Below are 8485 nucleotides of genomic sequence, written 5' to 3'. Positions count from 1 at the left end.
CTCAATTGGTTTCATTGGGGACTTTACACCATCAACTCTGGATGCAGGATTCAGTGGATGGAGGACAAAGGGTCTGAAATTTGTTTACCAATTTATTCACTCCGGCCAGCTTAAATCCTTCCAACAACTCAGAGTGGAGTTTAGCCTTCCTAGTACTGACTTTTTCAGATGTCTCCAATTAAGGAATTTTTTTTGAAAACCAGGAAGATTGGGACAAAAAATTCGACACCCTTCTCCAATAGAACGCTTTATAGCTAATATACAAATTGATGCTTCAAAACAAAAAATTTGTTCTAAATTATATCAAAACCTAATATCAATGAACCCCAACGACTCGCTATACATTAAGTTGAAGTGGGAGGCTGAGCTCCAACAGGAGATCTCACAAGAAGAGGAGTGGTTCGATGTTTGTACTGAATTACATAAGGTGACTAATTCTAACTCCTGGAGAGAATATATATGGAAGGTCATTAGTATGTTTTTCAAGACCCCCTTATTGACTGCTAAAGCAGGTACAACTCCCACAAGCCAATGCTGGAGGGGATGTGGTGAACAAATTAACCATACATTTTCTGGACATGCCCAAAATTATGTCACTTCTGGGTACGGTGACCAGGTGTCCCCCTTTTGGTTGTACTGTTTCCACCATTTGAGACCGCGTCCCACGTATTGAGAGGATGTCCCTCTTTTCGAAGCAAAAATCGAACACAAGACATTCCTGTCAAGTGATAAAGTTTGAATATTTAAAACAGATGTTAGGTGGTAACAAGCCGGCTGCCAGTGCCAAGATGAATGTGGAGAGATATAATTCTGTATTTAATTTGTATTTATTTTGATTTAACCTTAATCTATTCGGTGAAGACGAGTTATTCTAATACAAAAATTTACATTATCTATCTGTCCCACTTTGTCCCACCAAAATCTTACTGTTGTCCTGCTTTTGGACTTTTTGCATTCAGGGATGTAAAAAAAAGTATTCGACATGGACATCCCACAAGATTTCAAAACTGCCATCCTCGGAGTCATAACGGAGGGCATTGAGGGAAGGAAAAGTGTGTATCTTCTTCAAATACTGTTAACTGCTGCCAAGAAAATTATCACAATTAATTGGTTGAAGCCCAGTCCCCCAACACATAACCAATGGCTAAACAAAGTTAAAGAAATTCAGGACATGGAGAGGATGACTCATCTGATCAGGTTGCAAGGTGAACAGTTCGATATAAAGTGGGCTTGTATAGAGCGTATAGGGCTATAAAGGCACTGCATTATATTTATTTTCATCTTATTTCCCATTTGATTGTCATTTTCTGAGAGGCAGTTAAATCATTTTGTGTCCTGTACTGTGCAGGACAGTGATGCAACAGTAGCAGGACAGTGGATCACAGTGATGTAGCAGGACAGTGATGTAGCAGGACAGTGATGTAGCATCACAGTGATGTAGCAGGACAGTGATGTAGCAGGACAGTACATCACAGTGATGTAGCAGGACAGTGATGTAGCAGGACAGTACATCACAGTGATGTAGCAGGACAGTGATGTAGCAGGACAGTACATCACAGTGATGTAGCAGGACAGTGATGTAGCAGGACAGTACATCACAGTGATGTAGCAGGACAGTGATGTAGCAGGACAGTACATCACAGTGATGTAGCAGGACAGTGATGTAGCAGGACAGTGATGTAGCAGGACAGTACATCACAGTGATGGGACAGTGATGTAGCAGGACAGTACATCACAGTGATGTAGCAGGACAGTGATGTATCAGGACAGTGATGTAGCAGGACAGTACATCACAGTGATGTAGCAGGACAGTACATCACAGTGATGTAGCAGGACAGTACATCAGTGATGTAGCAGGACAGTGATGTAGCAGGACAGTGATGTAGCATCACAGTGATGTAGCAGGACAGTACATCACAGTGATGGGACAGTGATGTAGCAGGACAGTACATCACAGTGATGTAGCAGGACAGTACATCAGTGATGTAGCAGGACAGTGATGTAGCAGGACAGTGATGTAGCATCACAGTGATGTAGCAGGACAGTACATCACAGTGATGGGACAGTGATGTAGCAGGACAGTACATCACAGTGATGTAGCAGGACAGTGATGTATCAGGACAGTGATGTAGCAGGACAGTACATCACAGTGATGTAGCAGGACAGTACATCACAGTGATGTAGCAGGACAGTGATGTAGCATCACAGTGATGTAGCAGGACAGTACATCACAGTGATGTAGCAGGACAGTGATGTAGCATCACAGTGATGTAGCAGGACAGTACATCACAGTGATGGGACAGTGATGTAGCAGGACAGTACATCACAGTGATGTAGCAGGACAGTTAAAGGTGTATTCCACCCAAATGGTTAGCAGGACAGTGATGTAGCAGGACTGTACAGTACAGTACAGTGGACAGTGGTAAAATGGCTGCAGGACAGTTAAAGGTGTATTCCACCCAAATAGTGTTAAAGGTTATAACCCAAATCGAATGATTTTAAAGGTGTATTCCACCCAAATTGTTTTAAAGGTTATAATACAGTAGCAGTACAGTGGATCACAGTGATGCAACAGTAGCAGGACAGTTAAAGGTGTATTCCACCCAAATGGTTAGCAGGACAGTGATGTAGCAGGACTGTACAGTACAGTGGACAGTGGTAAAATGGCTGCAGGACAGTTAAAGGTGTATTCCACCCAAATAGTGTTAAAGGTTATAACCCAAATCGAATGATTTAAAGGTGTATTCCACCCAAATTGTTTTAAAGGTTATAATACAGTAGCAGTACAGTGGATCACAGTGATGCAACAGTAGCAGGACAGTTAAAGGTGTATTCCACCCAAATGGTTAGCAGGACAGTGATGTAGCAGGACTGTACAGTACAGTGGACAGTGGTAAAATGGCTGCAGGACAGTTAAAGGTGTATTCCACCCAAATAGTGTTAAAGGTTATAACCCAAATCGAATGATTTAAAGGTGTATTCCACCCAAATTGTTTTAAAGGTTATAATACAGTAGCAGTACAGTGGATCACAGTGATGCAACAGTAGCAGGACAGTTAAAGGTGTATTCCACCCAAATGGTTAGCAGGACAGTGATGTAGCAGGACTGTACAGTACAGTGGACAGTGGTAAAATGGCTGCAGGACAGTTAAAGGTGTATTCCACCCAAATAGTGTTAAAGGTTATAACCCAAATCGAATGATTTAAAGGTGTATTCCACCCAAATTGTTTTAAAGGTTATAATACAGTAGCAGTACAGTGGATCACAGTGATGCAACAGTAGCAGGACAGTTAAAGGTGTATTCCACCCAAATGGTTAGCAGGACCGTGATGTAGCAGGACTGTACAGTACAGTGGACAGTGGTAAAATGGCTGCAGGACAGTTAAAGGTGTATTCCACCCAAATAGTGTTAAAGGTTATAACCCAAATCGAATGATTTAAAGGTGTATTCCACCCAAATTGTTTTAAAGGTTATAATACAGTAGCAGTACAGTGGATCACAGTGATGCAACAGTAGCAGGACAGTTAAAGGTGTATTCCACCCAAATGGTTAGCAGGACAGTGATGTAGCAGGACTGTACAGTACAGTGGACAGTGGTAAAATGGCTGCAGGACAGTTAAAGGTGTATTCCATCCAAATAGTGTTAAAGGTTATAACCCAAATCGAATGATTTAAAGGTGTATTCCACCCAAATTGTTTTAAAGGTTATAATACAGTAGCAGTACAGTGGATCACAGTGATGCAACAGTAGCAGGACAGTTAAAGGTGTATTCCACCCAAATGGTTAGCAGGACCGTGATGTAGCAGGACTGTACAGTACAGTGGACAGTGGTAAAATGGCTGCAGGACAGTTAAAGGTGTATTCCACCCAAATAGTGTTAAAGGTTATAACCCAAATCGAATGATTTTAAAGGTGTATTCCACCCAAATTGTTTTAAAGGTTTTAATACAGTAGCAGTACAGTGGATCACAGTGATGCAACAGTAGCAGGACAGTTAAAAAGGTGTATTCCACCCAAATGGTTAGCAGGACAGCCCCATCACAATGTGCAGGAGGTGTGTACAGTAGCAGTACAGTAGCAGTACAGTAGGTGTACAGTAGCAGTACAGTATGTGTACAGTAGCAGTACAGTAGGTGTACAGTAGCAGTACAGTATGTGTACAGTATCAGTAGGTGTACAGTATGTGTACAGTAGGTGTACAGTAGCAGTACAGTAGGTGTACAGTGGCAGTACAGTAGCAGTACAGTCGCAGTACAGTATGTGTACAGTAGCAGTACAGTAGGTGTACAGTAGCAGTACAGTCGGTGTACAGTAGCAGTACAGTAGGTGTACAGTAGCAGTACAGTAGGTGTACAGTCGGAGGACAGTTAAAGGTGTATTCCACCCAAATGGTTAGCAGGACAGCCCTATCACAATGTGCAGGAGGTGTGTACAGTAGCAGTACAGTATGTGTACAGTATCAGTAGGTGTACAGTAGCAGTACAGTAGCAGTACAGTAGGTGTACAGTAGCAGTACAGTAGGTGTACAGTCGCAGGACAGTTAAAGGTGTATTCCACCCAAATGGTTAGCAGGACAGCCCCATCACAATGTGCAGGTGTGTACAGTAGCAGTACAGTATCAGTACAGTCACAGGACAGTTAAAGGTGTATTCCACCCAAATGGTTAGCAGGACAGCCCCATCACAATGTGCAGGTGTGTACAGTAGCAGTACAGTATCAGTACAGTCGCAGGACAGTTAAAGGTGTATTCCACCCAAATGGTTAGCAGGACAGTACATCACAGTGATGCAACAGTAGCAGGACAGTTAAAGGTGTATTCCACCCAAATGGTTTTAAAGGTTCTAATACCCAATTGTGTTATGGTGTCTTCCCCAAATCCTTTTAAAGCTTATAACCCCAAATAGTTTGAATGAATAAATGAATGAAATGGGACTATGAAGTCTTTATTTGTAACACATGTGAGATGGGCAGCACACACGCATTCCTTTGGGGGGGTTGCCATTGAAATGTCATCTGCGCTTGACCCATCCTGTCATCCTTCATCCTGTCGTGGGTCCGCACCAATACCTTGCCAATCCAAGTGCTCCTGTTCATCTTCATCAGGGACGTGACAGCATTAGCGATCAGTTCTGCATGTTTTTCCATTCTTTCGTTTTTATTTTTGTATGTGTATTCCCACAAATAGCTTTAAAGGTGTATTCATCCCAAATGTTTCTAAAACTTTATTCCACCCAAAGTTAAAATACTACTTCATGTTCAACTCCTAAAGGTATATATGCTTGAATTACATTCAAGTAATCTCATGACTTCCAGCTTGCTAGCCCATACAATTCCTTCAGGAAAATGTTTGCTGTTTTAAGGAATGCCAGGTGACAACGTAATAGTAAAAAACTTGTATTTAAGGAATGACAGGTGACAACTTAATAGTAAAAAACTTGTATTTAAGGAATGACAGGTGACAACTTAATAGTAAAAAACTTTAATTTAACATGAAACATCATAAACACCTTCCAAAAAATCCTCGGTCTCCCCCTGCCCACACTGGATGACATATTAAGAACATGCTGCCTCCGCAGAGCTAGCAGCATCCTGAAGGATGAAACGCACGAAATCGTTCTAAATGTGTATGTGTCCGGGACATCTACTACTGTTCGATACAACAAGTTCAAGTTCAAGTTCAAGTTCTTTAATAGTTGTCATACAGAAGTACAGAATACTTTCATACAAAATGCTTCTTACTGTTACGCTCCAGAGACTGTGCTAGACAAGATAGTATCAAATAACATAATAACATAATATAGCATGAATTTAGAAGAAGAAAAATGAGGTCACAGTGTTCGGTATAGACATATGTACAATGTTCTGAGTTACCATATAATATACAATACACAATACTATGCAGTGTACTAATGTACAGTACTATCTAGTGCAAAGCAGAAATGGGATGAGGTACAATTTTAGGTACAATTTACAGTAAGGTGTACGAGTTGTAGTGCAATCCTTCATCCATAAATATAAAGTGTGGGGAGTGGGTGCTACAGTGTGTTTGTTTAAAGTGGGTGTGTGCTATAAAGTGTGTGGAGTGGGTGCTACAGTGTGTTTGTTTAAAGTGAGTGTGTGCGTGTGGATGTGTGTGCTATGTGCGTTTGGTGGTTGTTGTTGTGTAGTGTTCATTCATTGTTCGTTTAGCAGCCTGATGGCCTGGGGATAGAAGCTTCTTCTGAGTCTTTCTGTGCTCGCCTTGAGACTCCGGTATCGCTTGCCTGACCGCAGCAGTTCAAAGAATTACTTTGGTCAGTTTTTTTGGTAGGTCTCTTTGGTAGATCTCTTTGGTAGGTCTCTTTGGTAGGTCTCTTTGGTGGGTCTCTTTGGTAGGTCTCTTTGGTAGGTCTCTTTGGTCCGTTTTTTTGGTAGGTCTCTTTGGTAGGTCTCTTTGGTAGGTCTCTTTGGTGGGTCTCTTTGGTAGGTCTCTTTGGTCCATTTTTTTGGTAGGTCTCTTTGGTAGGTCTCTTAGGTATCTTTGGTGCGTCTCTTTGGTACATCGCTTTAGTACGTCACTTTGGTAGTTCTCTTTAGTGCGTTTTTTTTGTAGTTCTCTTTGGTAGGTATTTTTGGTAGGTCTCTTTGGTAGTTCTCTTTGGTAGGTCTCTTTGGTAGTTCTCTTTGGTAGGTCTCTTTGGTGAGTATCTTTGGTAGGTCTCTTTGGTAGGTCTCTTTGGTAGGTTTCTTTGGTAGGTCTCTTTGGTAGGTCTCTTTGGTCCGTTTTTTTGGTAGGTCTCTTTGGTAGTTATCTTTGGTAGGTATCTTTGGTAGTTATCTTTGGTAGGTATCTTTGGTAGTTATCTTTGGTAGGTCTCTTTGGTAGGTCTCTTTGGTAGGTCTCTTTGGTGGGTCTCTTTGGTAGGTCTCTTAGGTATCTTTGGTGCGTCTCTTTGGTACATCGCTTTAGTACGTCACTTTGGTAGTTCTCTTTAGTGCGTTTTTTTGGTAGTTCTCTTTGGTAGGTATTTTTGGTAGGTCTCTTTGGTAGTTATCTTTGGTAGGTCTCTTTGGTAGGTCTCTTTGGTAGGTCTCTTTGGTAGTTATCTTTGGTAGGTCTCTTTGGTAGGTCTCTTTGGTAGTTATCTTTGGTAGTTAACCCGTATTCCAATGTGGATTCATCCATACATGGCAATACAAATCTTTGACTTGACTTTTTTTTACTTTGACTTGACCCCTCTCACCACCTCTTCTCCCTGTTGCCATCTGGGAGGCGATAGGCCTACAGGGCCTTCAATGCCCGCACCTCGAGGATGCAGAACAGCTTCTTCCCAAGAACCATCACTGAACTGAACAATCCCCGCACCTCGAGGATGCAGAACAGCTTCTTCCCAAGAACCATCACTGAACTGAACAATCACCCCCCCCCCCCCCTATTGCGACCACATCTACATCTACCATGTAGCAGCTTTCTACTTCTACCTCCTGAGCCACTGTCGCCCACCATCTGTCTGTCTGTCTGTCTGTCTGTCTGTCTGTCTGTCTGTCTGTCTGTCTGTCTGTCTGTCTGTCTGTCTGTCTGTCTGTCTGTCTGTCTGTCTGTCTGTCTATCTATCTATCTATCTATCTATCTATCTATCTATCTATCTATCTATCTATCTATATTTTATCTTTTTGTATTTTCTAGCCGCTACTGGTGTTCCGATGAGTTCTTCTCCTTGGTATCGGTTCATGCCTTCATATTTATTCAATATATAAAGACATGCCTAAGAGAAGGGGGGACAGACATTAGTAATACAAAATAATATCATAACAATTCATAAATGATGGGCAAACAAACTATTATTATACAAACAAATTATTTGGGATGGGTATCAAATCTCTGCACATTCCAGTAACATAATGCTGCTTGCTAAATCACAGCAAAAATGTGGCAACAGATTTTGGTTCCAAGGAGAGCACATAATAAATTCCACAATTCCATATGTGCCTACAAGTAATTAGTAGGTGTTTTTGTTACCAAATAATAAGGTATATTAACCTATAGCTTTTTAATTATAATTGTTAACATTGATCAGAATTAATGCATATACCGGTAGACAAATTAGATGTATAACAGCTACATTATCTATAATCCATATTTTTTATAAGATTGTAAATATTCCATTAATTTGGAACAAATAGCAAAACACAAATTCAATATCTGGAATTCAAACAATACACATTGAAATTTATTCCAACCTCTGCAATTAGTACATTGAACACGTAGTCTATCTCCATATTTTTATTTATGCTTGGGAGAGTTTTAATGATAGTGTCTGCCAATTCTTCAGTCTAGATAGATAAAAAAAAAGGACAAGAGTCAGATGCAAAGCATTTATCATGATACAAGGTGTACTTATACCCAAATTAGCTTTATTCTAAAGTAGTGTTCTCAGTTCTGAAAAAGGTTTTACTGTATAAAGCATAAAATAATTCAGCAGAGCATCCCCGCCTTCCCTTG

Source organism: Notolepis coatsorum (assembly GCF_963971535.1).
Source record: "Notolepis coatsorum genome assembly, chromosome: 2".
Classification (NCBI taxonomy): Eukaryota; Metazoa; Chordata; class Actinopteri; order Aulopiformes; family Paralepididae; genus Notolepis; species Notolepis coatsorum.
The sequence above is the reverse complement of the archived record's forward strand: the minus strand, read 5'-3'. Positions refer to the sequence as shown.